This window comes from Tupaia chinensis, unplaced genomic scaffold (genome assembly GCF_000334495.1).
Source record: "Tupaia chinensis unplaced genomic scaffold, TupChi_1.0 Scaffold000544_1, whole genome shotgun sequence".
Classification (NCBI taxonomy): Eukaryota; Metazoa; Chordata; class Mammalia; order Scandentia; family Tupaiidae; genus Tupaia; species Tupaia belangeri.
In genome coordinates, this window is record NW_006160056.1 from 3,512,271 (window position 1) to 3,530,571 (window position 18,301).

Below are 18,301 nucleotides of genomic sequence, written 5' to 3' on the forward strand. Positions count from 1 at the left end.
CTGAGTCGTCCGCCTTTTACTTCTCACCGTTCTTCAACTTATTTCTTTATTTGAGCTGAGGCAGTCTCCTCTCTGTCTTCGCCACACCGTAATCATTTCTGCTTTTCTACCTTTGTTCCTCTTCTCTCTCCTTTTCTTCTCTGATATCTATTTGTCAAGGCTCATTTTAAGTCATGCTGTACAAAGCCAAGTCTTCTGTATTTTTCTAGTCTGTGTTGATCTCTGTCTTTGCTGAACTACCGTTTTATTCATACTTAGTGCTATGCAGTGAGGCAGTCAACTGCTTCACTAGGGTTTCATGAGTCTTAGTCTTGTCTTGCCTGCTAGCGTTTAAACTCTGTAAAAAAGCAAGACTGATCTCTCATGGGTATTTTTGTATTTTTCATAGCTTTTAATGATGTAGAAATGTAAAACTCCTCTTTTTATAAACCATTCTTTAATCTCTCCCTAAATTTCTTGGAAAGCTCTCATCGTGTCTAAATTCGTTTATAAACAGTAGATTCCACATGACAGAGCAGAATGACATAGACTATTGTGGAAATCGTTCTCTGTATTTGAAAAACTCTACCTATCCTCTTTAGGAACCTCATCCACTCTAAAAATGGTATCTCACATCTTTGACCCAAGTTATGTTCACTACCATTTGACAGATCATTGCTTTTCAAAAATTGAGATACACTTATATGTGGATTATCTAAGAAACATATAGTTTCAAATCAAAATTCCAAATTTCAATTATTTTTAAAATAAAAATAACTGGTATACAATAACGTGGATAAATAATATTTAAGATTATGCATCCACTAAGCATTACATAATATTTAAGCATTACATATACACTATTACATATCCACTAGGCATTGGCCAGGTTAATACCATATTGGTTAAGATTCAAGTGAAGGATTGAATTCTCTCCTGGGCACCAGGTTTTGAAAGAGACAGACAAATTGGAGAGAGTTCAGAGGGGAAGAACGAAAATGATCAAAGGTTTGGAAAATCAGTCCTGTGAGGAAAGGTTAAGAGAATCAGGACTGTTCTGCCTAGAGAAGAGAGGACTAAAAAGGGCCGTAATAACTCTCCAAAATACATAAAAGGATGTGTTCAGGAGGAAAGGGACCAATTATCCTCATTAGTCAACAAGGACAGGACCAGGAGTAATGGGACTTAAGCTACAGCAAAGGAAGAAGAAGAAAAAAAAAATATTATGAAAACCTTCATTTCAAGGCTATGCCTAATGCCTTTTCTGAGTTAGGAGTAAAGAAATCAGTCCTGCTGTGATGGTAGGGGAATATCAGAATATTATAAGAGAAAATCCTGACAACTTAGTAATTTGAAGAGAGGGAAAAAAAAAAAAGGAGAAAATCTTGATGTTACTTTTGAAATTTACATAATGTTCAACCCAATAAGGTAGTTATTTTCACCAAAAGCCATACAGACACAAACAAATGAAGAAAGACAATTAGTTACTCATTCCTATACCATCTTGGCTTATTTTTCTCAGGATCAACACATAACAATAGGCTTTATCTTTTTTTTTTTTTTTTTTTTTTGAACAAAAAAAAAAGGGGTTTTTTTTTTTTTTTTTTTTTTTTTTTTTGAGAGGTTTTTGCTATAGGGTACATGTGCTTGCCAGAAAGACAGAGACAGAGAGGTAGAAAGTAAGAAATCACCCCCTGGGGGGATGGCCATGCCACAATCCATTCTCCTGCATTCTGCTCTCTGGATTTTGGGCACGCACGCACATGTACCTGGTGTGAGTTTAAGCCACTGGGTCCAGGATTCGAACCACAATCAACTACATGGGAGTCCAGCGACATAGCCATTACACCAACTGCTAGTTCCAGGTTTTTATCTTTTTTTTTAAAGAATTATTTATTTATTTATTTCCATTTGTTATTGTTATTTTTTTTTTCTTTATTTGACGGGAGAGAGAGAGAGAAAGAGAAAGTGAGAAAGCAAACCACCAGGTCTGGGACTTGAACCATGGCTGACCATGTGGGAATCCAGCACCTTTATCCACCACACCACCTGCTGGCCCCTCCAGGTTTTATCTTAATATACTGTCAGTACCCTTAGTTCCTGGGTTAAATATATTTGATAACCATATCAAAGGATGGTAGGGACCAGCAGTGGAGGGTAAGGTACTGGATCCCACTTGACCAACTCTGTGGTTGAAATCCAGACCTAGCAGCTGAGAATCATGCTCAGCACATGTGCTTTAGTGTCCAAGATCCTGAGGAGAGAATAGGGGAGAAGGGACTGTGGAGTGGCCATCCCCACCTCACCCCGGGGGTGATTTCTCACTTTTCCTTCCTTTCTCTCTCTGTGGAGAAGTTGAGGATGATGTATCTCAACTCTGGTGGGGTTCTTGCAGAGTCCCAAAACATCACCTCACTAAGACAAGAGCAGAGCATAGTGGCTGTGTCCATCCATGTGTCTCTGTCTGTCTCTGTCTGTCCTGCTTTCTCTCCTTATAAAACCACCAGAAGTCAATTAGGGAGTCCCACCCTAATTATTTCATCACTTCCAGAGATCCACCTTTCAATATCATGAAGACATTAAATGAATACTTTTATAACCAAAGCTCAGCCCATTCATGTTGGGGTGGGGTGGGAATGGAAGCCACAGCAGGGTCAGAATTGAATTGAATTATAGGACACCCAGTTAGTGTCTACTGAGGAATTGCTTGGTATCAGGGCCCCTTCCCTCCACTTGGTTGCAAAAACATTCTGTGTTGTGAGTATAGAGAGAGTGTGAATGTATTCACCAAACTCGGTGACAGAGAAAACTCTCCTTCAGGGGTTAGATGTGCTCACTCTCTCATCTCACAAATGATCCAGTCTGAGAAATAGTCATTAAAAGAATGGAAACCCTAGAGGCAGTCCTTTTGACTGTTTTGTTCCCTGCTCATCCCCAGAGCCCAGAACCATGTCTGGCAGAGCTGGTACTCAGTAAATATTTGTTGGATGAATGAATGAGTCTTTCTCACATCTTATTTTTTCATCAAAGACACTTTGATACTCAAGACCCCTGTATTGCATTCACGGGGAGGAGTCCGACAGTGTGGTGAGGGAGGGAAACCTCAGGAATGAGCCAAACACCCGCGCGCACACACACTTGGTGCCAAGGGGAAGAACCTGAAGCTTGCACTTTGCACTGCTGAGGAAAGTTTGACCAGGTTTTTTTTAAAAAAAGAATTATTTATTTAATTTTATTAGTTGTCATTATTTCTTCATTTGACCAAAGAGAGCCAGAGAGAGAGAGAGAGAGAACATGAGAAAGCAAACTGGAAATTGAACTGCAGTCAGCCAGGTGAGAGTCCAGTAACCACCACACTACCTGCCAGCCCCAAGTCTGACTAGATCCTAAATATAAGAATGGAAAAGGTTTTGGGAACCAGCAGTTAGCGTAATGGCTATGTCGCTGGACTCCCACGTAGTAGACCGCGGTTCGTGTCCCGGACCCGGTGGCTTAAAACTCACGCCGGGCGCGTGTGCGTGCGTGCCCAAGATCCCGAGAGGAGAATGGAGGAGAAGGGATTGTGGTGTGGCCATCCCCCCTGGGGGGTGATTTCTCGCTTTCTGTCTCTATGTCTCTCTCTGTCTGTCTGGCGAGTGCACGCGCCCTACAGTGAAAATCTCTCCAAAAAAAAAAAAAAAAAGAATGGAAAAGGTTTTTATTCTTACCCTGCCGGATGTACTGCAATGTAATTCTGACACTGACCACATGGAGTTGGTGCATAACTCCCAGGTTAAAGAGAAAGGTCTCCCCCACTTCGGTCACTAGCCACAGGTGAGGTTCTCAGGCCGCCTACTCTTCTGACCAGCTAGCTACCAACTGAGGTTCCCACATACACACTCAGGTAATTTGCTCAAATGGCTCACAGAATTTAGGAAAAGTGTTGTACTGATTATCGCCATTTAATCATAAGGAGTACAAATCAGGACTAGTCAGGTGAAGGGAGTGTTCCAGATGCAGAAATCTAAGTCCCTTCTCATGGTATTGACACTCCTTACCTCCTGATGAGAAGTCCCAACCTTCTCATTGTCTGGTTGGTCATTCTGCTAACTAGACCTGAACTGAGTCATCTCATCACTTTGCATGAATTCAGGTGTGGCTCACAGAGGCTGATGAATAATACATATATTTTTGTTACTTGAGAAATTACATAGAAATTACACCAGCCAGTGGCGTGGTGGTTGGGCTGGCTGAATAGCACGTGGCTGCCAGCCTGATTGGAGTTTCGCACCCCGTGCCTTGGAAAGCACACCAGGCACCTCTGTACATGCCCGAAATCCCCAAAGGAGAACAGAGGAGAAGGGAATCAGTGTGGCTGTCTCCCTGGAGGTTGTTTTCTTTGTCTCTTTCTTTTCCTCTGTCTCTGGAGAGCTCATTTGCTCTATAGAGAAAGAGAGAATAAAAAAGAGAGAAATGACACTAATCTAGTCTCTCCTAAAAATCAGGAACAAAAGACCAGTCAGGTTTCTTTTTTTTTTAAATTATTTTATTCATTCATTTATTATTTTTTTCACATTAGTTTTGCCAGAGAGAGAGAGAGAGCAAGCTGCTAGATTTGGGACTCGAACCTTGGTCAGCCATGTGGGAATTCCAGCACCTTAACCACCACACCAACTGCTGGCCCCCAGGTTTCTTATTATTCAAACAAACATCTTGATTTTAGAACAGAATCTTAGTTTAAAAGTCTGGGAGGTGACGAAGATTCTTTGCTTGAGCAAACTTTACTCAGGCTCTTGACACTTCTGCTAGGTCCATCTGTGCACTTTGAAACACCCAACTTTAGGGAGCAGTTGTAGTCGCATTTCCTACCTCCAGCAGTATTCAGCTTCTCTGCCTAGAACCGGGGAATGAGAGCTTCAGAATCGAATCTCTTTTTCATCTCCTTTCTTGTGAAATTTTTTTGATCTTCAGCTACACTCTTTGGCTTTGTGAGGAATCTTACCATCAAACACAATATGGCTGGCAATGTTACCAACAAGGCAGATCCTCCTCGCTCCATGAACTCCTGGGTATTCACTGGGGATCTCAATACTCTGTGGTCAAGAAGTCTGATGTGTGGACCAGCAATTGGCATAATGGCTATGTCACTGGAATCCCACGTAGTCGACCCATGTAGTCCCAGACCCAGTGGCTTAGACTCACACCAGGTGCATGTGCATGCGTGCCCAAGATCCTGAGAGGAGAATGGAGGAGAAGGGATTGCAGCGTGGCCATCCCCCCTAGGGGGTGATTTCTCGCTTTCTGTCTCTATGTCTCTGTCTGTCTGTCTGGCGAGCGCACGCGCCCTACAGTGAAAATCTCTCAAAAAAAAAAAAAAAAGAGAAAAAAAAATCAGATGTGGAGACAGTCTTCTCAAAGTAGGGCAGAACCGTGGGGTGCTCTGCTTGTAAGGGCTTTGCCTTTGTTCATTATAAGAATCAGAGGAATGTTCTGGCTTTGGTGGCAGGAGAGGAGGGCAGGATGATTGCCGGCCAGGTTTTAGATATTCACCTGGCTGCAGAGCCAAAAGTGAACCGAGGAAAAGCAGGTGTGAAACGCTCTGCAACCGAGGTGCACGGGTCCGTACCAGAACACCCTTCTCCGTCCCCTCTGCTCAGCTCTTTTGATTTGGACTATGACTTTCAACGCGATTATTATGACAGGATGTCCATGTGTACCCAGCACGTGTCCCAATGCCACCTCCTATGGCTCGTGCTGTAGTGCCCTGGAAATGCCAGCACATATTAAGAGACACTTCACAGGGAACCAGCAGTTGGCGTAATGGCTATGTCACTGGACTCCCCCGTAGTTGACCGCGGTTCGTGTCCCTGACCCGGTGGCTTAAACTCACGCGGGGCGCGTGTGCGTGCGTGCCCAAGATCCCAAGAGGAGAATGGAGGAGAAGGGATTGTGGCGTGACCATCCCCCCTGGGGGGTGATTTTTCACTTTCTATCTCTCTGTCTCTCTCTGTCTGTCTGGCGAGCGCACGCGCCCTTTGGCGAAAACCTCTCCAAAAAAAAAAAAAAGAGACACTTCACAAAGGGCAAAAGCTCCAATTCTAAGAGTGGACAACAAGGATCTTCTTCCAAGTCTGGAAAGTTGAAAGGAGATGACCTTGCTTTCTCTTTGGTGGCCATCGCTGGAGCGGCAGTGGCCAAAATGAAGTTCAGTCCTTTCATGACTTCTGACCGAAGCAAGAGCCGTAAAAGGCATTTCAACACCCCTTCCCACATCCGCAGGAAGATGATGTCTTCTCCCCTTTCCAAAGAGCTGAGGCAGGGGGCAATGTGCAATCTATGCCCATCGGAAAGGACGATGAAGTTCAGGTTGTGTGAGGACACTATAAAGGTCAGCAAATTGGCAAAGTAGTCCAGGTTTACAGGAAGGAATATGTCATCTATACTGAGCAGGTGCAGCGGGAAAAGGCTAATGGCACAGCGGTCCATGCGGGGATTCACCCCAGCAAGGTGGTTATCATTAGACGAAAACTGGACAAAGACTGCAAGAAGATCCTTGAACGGAAAGCCAAATCTCTCCAAGTAGGAAAGGAAAAGGGCAAATAGAAGGAAGAAACAATTGAGAAGATGCAGGAGTAAAATAATCTTATATACCATTCTTAGTAAAAACTGTTAAAATGGGGACCACCAGTTAGCGTAATGGCTGGACTCCTATGTAGTCGACGGTGGTTCGAGTCCCGGACCTGGTGGCTGAAGCTCACGCCGGGTGTGTGTGCATGCGTGCCCAAGATCCCAAGAGGAGAATGGAGGAGAAGGGATTGCGGTGTGGCCTTCCCCCCTTGGGGGTGATTTCTTGCTTTCTGTCTTTCTGTCTCTCTGGTGAGCACACACGCCTTATAACAAAAAACTCTTCAAAAAAAAATGTTAAAAATTCCCTTTTGAAAAAGCAATGGAAGTCAATTCACAAATGTAAACTAAAGCAGTAAAAAAGGAACAGGAGAACAAAAAGAAAAAGATATGAGACATACAGAAAACAAAAGGTAAAATGACAAAAAGCTACCAACATCAATAAAATATTAAATGTGAAAAAAAAAAAAAAAAAAAAACTTTTTGAAAAGAAAAAAAAAAAAAAAAAAAAAAAAGAAAGGAAATGACCTTTAGGTCATTAAGAAGGAGTTGACTCAGGTAAAACAAAAAGTGGATTCTCTTCTGGAAAACATCCAAATGGAAAAGGAACAGAGCAAACAAATGGGGCCAATCAGAGATGATGAAAAAGAGGCTGAACAAGGAGAGGATGACAGAGACCGTGCCAATGGCCAGGATGACGCCTAAGCACACAGTAGGGTTGAGAAATCGTACCCACTATTTCTTTGTCTAGGTGCTTGTCTAAGATCAAAATATTCACCCCACCCTCTCCCCTAGTATCTTCAGCACAGCTCACTGTTCTCGCCATCTTTGTCCTTCCCACGTTCACTAGTTCACACTGCCCTGCTCCTAGGCCCATTTCACTTCTTTTGACAGTGGTGTTGTTAAGTAGTTTTGCTAAATCTTACCCTGTAATTATGTTTTTAATTTTGATACCTCTTTATGATTTCCAATAAAAAGGATGTATGGTTTTAAAAAAAAGAAGAAGAAAGAAAAACCCAGTTTCAGCAATAACCGTGCTGAGTTAGTTTAGAAAGAACGCGCTCCACTCTCAATATCTGATCCCTCTTGAGAGCTGACTGGCCTCCTCATCCTCATCATCACTTAGGTGATGCCTGGTCACCGGGACCTGCTTTCCCAAGAGTCATATTAGGTCTGTTAGCCAGAATCTTTATCATCCATGATATTTCTTCTTAATAATTTTCTACCCGCTGACCTCAGTCCTGCTCTTTGGCTATAAATGTCCACTTCCCTTGCTTTATTATTCTTAAAATATTTACTATTATTATGATTTTTTTTTGAGAGGTTTTTGCTATAGGGCACGTGTGCTCGCCAGACAGACAGAGAGAGACATAGAGATAGAAAGCGAGAAATCACCCTCCGGGGGGATGGTCATGCTGCAATCCCTTCTCCTCCATTCTCCTCTCGGGATCTTGGGCACGCACGCACACGTGCCCAGCGTGAGTTTTAAGCCACCAGGTCCGGGATGCGAACCGCGGTCGACTACGTGGGTGTCCAGCGACATAGCCATTATGCCAACTGCTGGTTCCCACTATTATTAATTTTTTAAGTTTTGCTATAGGACATGTTTCCAGAGGACATGCACCAGAGACTGATGGGGTAGGGGGAGGGAGTGACTGGCAAACCACCGTCTGAGATTAGAACTGTGGTCAATCAGCCATGTGGGAGTCCAGTGCCTTAACCATCATGCCAGTTGCTGGCCCCTGCTTTGTTGTATTTGAAGTTGAGCCCAATCTCTCTCTTCCATTGCAAAATCCCATTGCAGTGAGCCCTATACCTATTGTGAAAGGCCTAAATAAAGTCTATCATACCGTGCTTTAACAAGTATTGAACAATTTTTTTCTTTAACAGAGGCACTCAGATGATCAGACATTTTGTAGACAAAAACTTAACGGCTTGTTTGAGAAAGATCAACATTCTCTCAGCACGTGACATCTTTATTTGTCAGTTTTTTAATTCAATAATTGTAAACTTGACCTATCACACTAAAAATAATAGTTTATTTGATTGTAATGGTAAAAAAGAGAACCATTTCAGAATATAAGTAGCACAAACCAGTGGGTAGTTCTTTAGGTCATTGCCATCAGGATGAATAAATATAAGTTTTCTAAGTCTTTGTTACTTGTCCCAGACAGATTTCAGGAAGAGAGCTTCTTCTTCTTCTTTTTTACGTTTTTCCTTTTTTTTGGAGAGGTTTTTCTATAGGGCATGTGTGCACGCCAGAAATCTAGAGAGAGACAGAGAGATAGAAAGCGAGAAATCACCCCCCTTCCCAGGAGGGATGGCCACGCCTCAATCCCTTCTCCTCCATTCTCCTCTCGGGATCTTGGGCATGCATGCACACGCACCCGGCGTGAGTTTAAGCCACCAGGTCTGGGACTCGAACCGCAGTCGACTACATGAGAGTCCAGCGACATAGCCATTACACTAACTGCTGGTTCCAGGAAGAGAGCTTCTGACTGGCTTCGAATCACACATTTCTTTCCTTGATTTTAGTCCTCTTAAGAGCACATCCAATGAGAGAGGTGTGCCTCTCCAAAGATGAACAGTAACTGGGTTCTTGGCAGGCAAAATAACAGATGTGCGTTTCTCAGAAGCATTTTCTCTTAGAAAAAATATAAAGTGCTGCATAAGAAGCATTTTTGTTGTACTGTGTATAGCGATTCTTGAGCTTGTCATTTGATTAAGATCCATGAACATGGAGCTATGATCTACATGGCTTTTTTTTTTTTTTAAAGAGACACGGCTATATAAACAATACTATTATATAAATGCAACAAGTCATGTGCCTACCTTGAAAGTAGGAAAAGACAAACTAGGGACCAGCAGGTGATGCAGTGGTGAAAGTGCTGGACACTCCCATATGGCCCGAGCGTGGCTCCAATCGTGGACCTGGTGACTTGCTTTCTCACTTTCCCTCTCTCTCTTTCTCTCTATATTTCTCTGTATGTCTCTCTCTAGTCAAATTAAAATAAATGAATGAATAAATATATTTTTTAAAACATAAATAATTCTTTAAAAAAGAAAAAGACAAACTGTTTACCAAAGTCACACGATAACATCTTTGGAAAATGTTGGACCAGCAGTTAGCGTAATGGCTATGTCACTGGACTCCCGTGTAGTCGACCGTGGTTCGAGTCCCAGACCCGGTGGCTTAAACTCAAGCCGGGCGCATGTGTGTGTGTGTCTAAGATCCTGAGAGGAGAATGGAGGAGAAGGGATTACAGCATGGCCATCCCCCCTGGGGGGTGATTCTCACTTTCTGTCTCTCTGTCTCTCTCTGTCTTTCTGGCGAGTGCACACTCCCTATAGCAAAAACCTCTCAAAAAAAAAAAAAAAGCTAAAATGTAAGGCATGGTTTTATTCAAATTATGCATGAGGTTGGAAGAGAGAACTATTCTCTTTTCTGGATTTGATGTATCTAAAGTCATCAGAGATAAGAGCTGGTAGACTGCTGCAGTGGACTTGGTAAGAGACTCCACCGACTAGATTAGGATAACGACAGTGGAAATGACAAGCATGTGGATTCAAGAGGTATTTTGGAAGTGGAATATATAGGATTCGGTGTTGTAATAATTTTAGAAGAATCTGAGAATATTGTAGCAACACTAACATGTATTTTTTTTTGGTAAGTTTTTGCCATAGGGCATGTATGTGCTCACCAGAGAAACACAGAGAGGCAGTGAGAGAGAAAGTGAGAAATCATCTCTCAGGGGATAGCCATGCCTCAATCCTTTCTCTATTCTCCTCCTGGAGTTTTAGATATGCATGCATATGTACCCGGCTTGATTTTCAAACCTCCAGGCCTGGGATTCAATCGTGGTAGGCCATGTGAGAGTCCAGTGTCTTAACCACTACACTGCCTGCTGGCCCCAGTGTGTGTTTGCTTTTAAACCTCTCTTACCTGGAACCATAAAATGCCCTTCTGAGTATAAGTGACACTCTTACTCCAGCTCTGCAAATGCAAAAGAAGTCCTGCACATATTTGTGATTTTTTTTCCAAGATGAAAAACAAATCTTGTCCCCTTCCTGATTCTCACTCAGCTTGTGTTATATTGTATTATAGCACATGTGGCATCTTATTTTTCTGCATTTTTTCTTAACTATAGGTTTTCAAGGCATTCCAGGTACTTTGCTGTCTTAGAAATCAGGGAACATGTGTTCATCCATCTGCCTAAAAGCACCCATTTTTTTTATGATGTTCAGTTTGGAATGGGTGACAACTATATATGTGTTTTGAATGAGGAAACAGACAGCTTATCACCCAAATCAGGACCTTTTCAAAAGCCTAGTTGGAAATTCTCCTTTTCTATCTACTTGTCGTATTTTGTTCATTCTGTCAGTAACATGATGACAATTTTCATGGAAAATGTTTGTTAGGGAAGAAACCAATCATGATTTCTTTTACTATTTCTACTATGTAGACTCTACAATTGCAGAAAAACAGATGGCAGAAGCTGTGCCTGCTTCACCGAAAACATGAGGTTTCTTAGCATTTGTTTAATTAAATATGGCTGCTTCCACAGTTTCTGAACTAATGTTTTGGAAAAGTAAACTCTTTTAAAAGAAAAACTTATTCATTTTAATTTATTTGCACAGCGATGCCAAGTTTCCCAACCAATTCTCTTTCCAGAGCTATAATAATATCCAGAAAAACTCAGAGAATTAAGTGGAAAATTGATTGACTACCGAGTGTTCAGAGTTAGGATTTGGGTTCAGCTTTGGGGCCTCACTAGTTCCTATTCATAATAATTATTTTTAAAACTATTTTTAGTTTTGGGTCAGTTTTGTCACCTGGTGGTTAAAGCAACCGGATCCCATGTGGCCTACAGTGTGGGTTGGAGTCCTGGACCTGGAAGCTTGACAAACATACTGCGCATGTGTGTATGCATACTCCAAATCGTAACAGAATGAAAAAATGGAGAAGAGATGCAATGTGATTCTCCATGGGAATGCTTTCTTCTTTCTCTCTCATGAGCATATCTCTCTTTCTCTCTCATGAGCGCATGGGAAAAAAAAAGTTAGAGCAAAAAAAAAAAAAAAAAGAAATTACACCCCAATTTTTATTTCTAATTAACACATAATAATTGTCCATAAATTTTTAGTGAATGAATACAATGTGTAATGATGCAATCAGGATATTAGCATATTTATTTTCTCATACACATATCATTACTTTGTGTTGGGAACATTCAAGATCCTCCCTTTGAGCTATTCTGAAATATACAATAAATGATTATTAACCCTAGGTACCCTACTGTGCTATAGAATACTAGATCTTGGAACCAGCAGTTAGCATAATGGCTGTGTTGCTGGACTCCCATGTAGTCGACTGCGGTTCACATCCCGGACCTGGTGGCTTAAAACTCACGCTGGGCACCTGTGTGTGCATGCCCAAGATCCCGACAGGAGAATGGAGGAGAAGGAATTGCGGTGTGGTCATCCCCCCTGGGGAGTGATTTCTTGCTTTCTGTCTCTCTGTCTCTCTGTCTATCTGGCGAGCGCACGTGCCCTATAGCAAAAAAAAAAACAACTCTCAAAAAAAAAAATACTAGATCTTATTCCTTTTACTTACTTGTAATGATGTATCAATCCACAAACACGTCTCTGTCCTTCCCTCTCCTACCATTCCCAGACTCTCATTTGTCACTGTTTTACTCTCTACTTCTAGGAGGACAACTTATTTACTTTCCACATGACTCGCTAGTTCATATTTAGTACTTACTGGTGGCATTTACAGTTCACCTAATTTCTAACCATTGGAATGCACACCGAAAATATCCAATGGTTGAGGTTATGATGTGTGTCAGAGGGATTTAGTGTATTAAACTGGAGGAAATAGGCTTCGGGTTTTTGGCTCTGTTAGTGATTACCTATGTGACTTCAGATAAGTTACTTGACCTCTCTGTACATCTCTAACATCCCACCACTCAAAAATCTTTCCTTTATTCATCTTTTCTTTTTTTTTTTTTCAGCAATGAAAAGGACAGTGAAAAATAGGAGGAAATAATATAATATTAACTGGGTGCAGCGGTGTGTTCCTGTAGTCCCAACTAGTTGGGAGGCAGAGGTTGGAGAATCATGTGCTCAGGACCTGCCTCGGCAACATTATGAGACCTTGTTCCCAAACAACAAAAGCAAAAAAACCCAAATGAATGTGATATTAAGTATTAACATACATTTGAGAACCAACATAAATAACTTAATTGATGCCTCAGCCACAGTGGCATGCTGGTAATACCACACTCTGCGATGCTGCCGCCACACTGTACAGTTCTAGATTCAAAGCCCAAGGTCTTCTTGACAGGTGCACTGCTCATGCCCATAGTCCTGGCTGTTTGAGGCTGGGAATGGATCACAGCATTAAAGCCCTGTCATGGGGTGCTTGTCTGTCTCTGTCTCTCTCAGAGGAAACAAATGGAAAAATTATAAAACAAAGAGAAGTGGAAAAGAGTATAATTTAGAAGGCTAAATAGCCAAGAAGTAATCTTTAAAATTTTTTTAAAGAATTATTTTATTTAACTTCATTTATTTTAATTTGACCAGAGAGAGAGAGAGAGAGAAAGTGAGAAAGCAAGCAGCCAGGTGTGAGACTTGAACTGTGGTGGAACATGTAGGAGTCCAGTACCCTTAACCATCACACTGCCTGCCAGCCCTGCTAAGAGGCAATCTTATATAATGTGCTCCTTTTTTTAATTATTATTTTTATATTGCATTTAGTCACATATATCTTTACAGTGTATAACATTTCTTTTTCTAGCACGATTACCACGCTTATCAGTCAAGACAAAGACACTATCCGCATCATCAGCAAATAGCTTTTCATTTTTTTCAGATTATTATTATTTTTCTAATTATTATATTTTTAAACATTCAATCACCATTTGGCTTGTAAAGAGAATTTACCTAACACAAAATACTTGAGACCGGTCCAATTGAGAATACTATACATGTTATCATCAGCAGGTAATAAACCATTTCTGTATCCCACAAATGTCATGCCTCTCTATTTTTTCTCCTGCTTTCCTTCTCCATACTCTTCCCTTCTCCTCTACCCTCGTTCCACACTGTCTTCAGTGTCCATAACTATTTTCACTGCTTTTATGACCTCTAATATTTCAATCTCCACTGTGTGGATAGTCCGTTGCTTTTATTGTATGCTTTCCTGAATTTTTGTTGAATGTAAAGATTTTATAATTTATTTTGATTAACTTCCTATGGCTTGTTTACATCACTCTGAATCCTATAAGCTAAAAATATATCTCTTAAAATAGACACTTTTGGGGCCAGCAGGTGCCATGGTGGTTAAGGTGCTGGACACTTCCACATGGCTGACCATGGTTTGTGTCCTGGACCTGGTGGCTTGCTTTCTCACTTTCCCTCTCTCTCTCTCTGGTCAAATTAAGATAAATGAATGAATAAATGAAATTAAAAATAAATAATTAAAAAAGATACTTTTCCATTATTATTTTTTTACAAAGTTTTTTTTATTATTATTATTCTATTTCAATCCAGACAAATTTTGCTCAGAAGAAAAGATAATAACAACTAATGTGTCAAGATAAAGTTTGTTTGGATATGCATTAAGGAGACAACTTGATGTTTTCATAAAATACTATGTATAATAGGGACCAGCAGTTAGCGTAATGGCTACGTTGCTGAACTCCCACGTAGTCGACTGTGGTTCGAGTCCTGGACCCGGTGGCTTAAACTTACGCCGGGTGCATGTGCGTGCGTGCCCAAGATCCTGAGAGGAGAATGGAGGAGAAGGGATTGCGGTGTGGCCATGCCCCCTGCGGGGGTGATTTCTCACTTTCTGTCTCTCTGTCTCTCTCTATCTGTCTGGCGAGCACATGCGCCTTATAGCAAAAACCTCTCAAAAAAAAAAATAGTATGTATAATAGATCTTACCCAACAGTTGCTTTTAGCAGATGCCTAAGTTCTAAAAGATAGCATTAGTTGTTGTGGGGGAGAAATTAAGTACTTGATAGTTGATCACCTGATGTATTTGTGGCTTTTTATAGATAATCACCACGTGATTATAAGTTCAAAATACGCCAGGAAAGTTTACTCCCCATTGGAGGTGTACAAATACACTGAATACTGTACACTATGATGCCCCAAATTAGGGAACCATGTAGTTTTCCTGAGCCTTGTTCAGGAAGTTGTTTCAGGCAATGATGCTCATTGCTCCCAGCCCAACTGGGGTTGACTCCATTTCTCTGCATTACTGTTGGACACATGACCCAGGTTTTGAAAATGAAGGCCCTACTGTACCCATGATGACCAACTCAGGAGTGTGTGTTAACTTTTCCCACTCTGGGAAGGAGATCTTATTGCTGTTATTGCCAGGCTCATTAAGTCCAGGGTTAAAACTGCTTATATTTAGAGGCTGAAAGATGGTGGTTGAGGCCCTGGACTCCCATGTGGCTGATCATCTTTCAAGTCCCAGACCTGGTGGCTTGTTTTCTCACTATCTCTCTCCCTGTCTCTGTCTCTCTGTGGTCAAATTGAATAATAATAATAAATAAAATTAAATAATTCTTTTTAAAAAACTGCCTATGGACAGCAGATGGCATAATGGCTATGTCACTGGACTCCCATGTAGTCGACCATGGTTCGAGTCCCGGACCCATTGGCTTAAACTCACTCCGGGTACATGTTCGTGTGTGTCCACGATCTCAAGAGGAGAAAGGAGGAGAAGGGATTGTAGTGTGGTCATCCCCCTTGGGGTGTGATTTCTTGCTTTCTGTCTCTCTGTCTCTCTCTGTCTTCCTGGCAAGCGCACGTGTCCTATAGCAAAAACCTCTCCAAAAACAAAACAAAACTAAAAACAAACTTGCCTATATTCGTCATTATAGCCTATTTGCTTTTGTAAAGGGACATAAAAAGACAGTCTACTGGGACCAGCAAATGGCATAATGGTTACATCACTGGACTCCCACGTGCCAGACCATGGTTCAAGTCCCAGACCTGGTGACTTGAAACTTATGGCAGGTGTGTGTGTGTCCGTGCCCAAAATCCCAAGAGGAGAATGGAGGAGAGGCGATTGTGGCATGACCATCCCCCATGAGGGGTGGTTTCTTGTTTTCTGTCTCTGTGTCTCTTTGGAGAGTGCATGAGCTCTATAGCTTTTTTTTTTTTTTGAGAGAGAGAGAGAGAGAAGTCTACTAATATATTAAAAGTGACTACTAAATATTTAGTTTTATTAGAAATCAAAGAAATGTTAATTAAAACAAGGTATGATTTAGTCTTTATATTGAAAAATTGATGAATTAGATGATGAATCTAAGTGTTAGAAGAGATGTTAAAACATGTTCAAGTTTTGGAACTACCAGGTGGCATGGTGGTTAAGACATTGGACTCCACATGATGGACTGCAACCTGAGTCCTGGACCTGGTGGCTTGCAATCACCCCAGGTGCATGTGCATGCATTTCCAAAATCCTAGGAGAGGAATGGAAGAGAAGGGATGGCAGTGTGGCCATCCCCCTGAGGGGTTGTTTCCCACTTTCCCTCTTACTCTCTCTCTGTCTCTCTCCAGTGAATGCTCATGCCCTATGGAAAAAAAAAAAAAAACTTAAAAAACTCAAGCTTTTGTTTTAAGCCCAAGTTTACAGTGGTAGAATTTTTATAACATTTTTTGAAAGTGATTTGAAATCATTTATTTATTTAATTTTATTTATTATTGTTATTATTTAAAATTTTTTTATAGGGCATGTGTGCTTGCCAGAGAGAGACAGAGAGTTAGGGGGAAAGTGAGAAAGCAAGACGCCAGGTCCAGAACCTGAACCATGGTCAACCACGTGGAAGTCCAGTTCCTCAGCCACCACGCCACTTGCTGGTCCAAGAAGTAATCCTAAATGTAGAAAAGTTTGGGGTACAAAACCAGAAATCAGTGCTATTTAAAGGTAAGAAAATATTAAGTTAATTAATAACACGTATGTGCAATTTATTCTCTCTGAACAAGTTGGCCACCTTCTTTAGAACAATGAACACCTAGTTCGTGTTGGATAAGTATATGTGACTTTATAAAGAAAGAATGACGAGTATCATAGTTTAATTAATTAATTAACTAATTTTTTAGTTTGCTATAAGGTGCATGATGGAGAGAGACACAGAAAGTGGCGCCAGCAGGTGGGCGTAATGGCTATGTCACTGGACTCCCATGTGGTCAACGGTGGTTCGAGTCCCAGACCTGGTGGTTTAAACTCACACTGGGCGTGTGTGCATATGTGCCCAAGATCTCGAGAGGAGAACGGAAGAGAAAGGATTGTGGTGGGACCAGCAGTTAGCGTAATGGCTATGTCGCTGGACTCCCACGTAGTTGACCATGGTTTGAGTCCCGAACCCGGTGGCTTAAAACTCACGCCAGGAGCATGTGCGTGCGTGCCCAAGATCCCGAGAGGAGAATGGAGGAGAAGGGATTGCAGCGTGGCCATCCTCCCTGGGGGGTGATTTCTCACTTTCTCTCTCTGTCTGTCTGGCGAGGGCAAGCGCCCTCTAGCAAAAACCTCTCCAAAAAAAAAAAGATTGTGGTGTGGATTGTAGTGTGGCCATTCCCCCCTGTGGTGATTTCTCACTTTCTGTCTCTCTGTCTCTCTCTGTCTGTCTGTTGAGTGCATGCACTTTAGAGCAAAAACCTCTCCAAAAAAAAAAAAGAGGGAGAGAGAGACACACAGAGAGAGTCAGAGAGAGCGAAAGGGAGAAATCATCCCCCAGGGGGAATGGGATGGCCACGCCACAGTCCTTTCTTCTCCATTCTCCTCTTGGGATTTTGAGCAGGCATGGACATACACACCTGGTGTGCTTTCAAGTCATCGGGTCTGGAACTTGAACCACTCAGTTGGCTGAGTGGGATCCAACCATCTGACCTAATCTCTGTGCCATCTGCTGGTCAAAGTCTCATAGTTTTAAAGCTAGAAGGGAGATTGGAGGTCTTCTTTCTTGCATAACTGGTCCAAAGATACACAATTTATTATTGACATGTCCAAAACTAGAAACTATGTATCTTAATTTTTAGCCTGAATGTCCTTTATAATATACAATACTGTTTCTGCTAAAATTTTAATTGCCAATCTATTTTCTTTTTACTATTAATTAATTAATTTATTATTTTAAATTTGCTCTAGGACTTGTGCACTCTCCAGAGAGAGACAGAGAGCAGAGAGAGAGAGAGAGAGACAAAGTGAGAAGGCTAGCTGCCAGGCCCAGGACTCGAACTGCCTTTGATCACATGAAATTCAGCACCTCAACTACCAAGCCACCTACTGGCCCAGAAATCCATTTGAAACCTGATAATTTCAGACTAATTATACCATACATAATGAGATGATTTAAGTTATATCAGAGAAGAACAAACTGAGAAAAGAGTTATGCATGTTAGAGTATAATTCATTAAGAAGAATAGTGAGGAAAAGCAATGGTTTACTCATGTATGTGAATAATACTGCTGTTTGTATTTTCCTGTTGTCTTTATTGCCTCCACGTGATGTTTTTCTCTGTGGTATAGAAACGGAAAATGTAAATTCCAAATCAGCTTCCCCCATCATTCTCCACCTGGCTGGCAGCCTTCCTTCACCAATCTTAATGCTAATATGTATGTATATATATGTGTGTGTGTGTGTGTGTGTGTGTGTGTATATCTATATCTATCTAGGTATCTATAGACATCAGTGATA

At 41.5% G+C, this 18,301-nt stretch overlaps 2 pseudogenes; both read left to right on the forward strand.

Moving 5' to 3' along the window:
* Positions 1-4,973: 4,973 nt before the first annotated feature.
* On the forward strand, positions 4,974-7,287 carry LOC106735840 (heterogeneous nuclear ribonucleoprotein C-like; annotated as a pseudogene).
* On the forward strand, positions 6,158-6,594 carry LOC106735841 (60S ribosomal protein L26-like; annotated as a pseudogene).
* Positions 7,288-18,301: the final 11,014 nt, after the last annotated feature.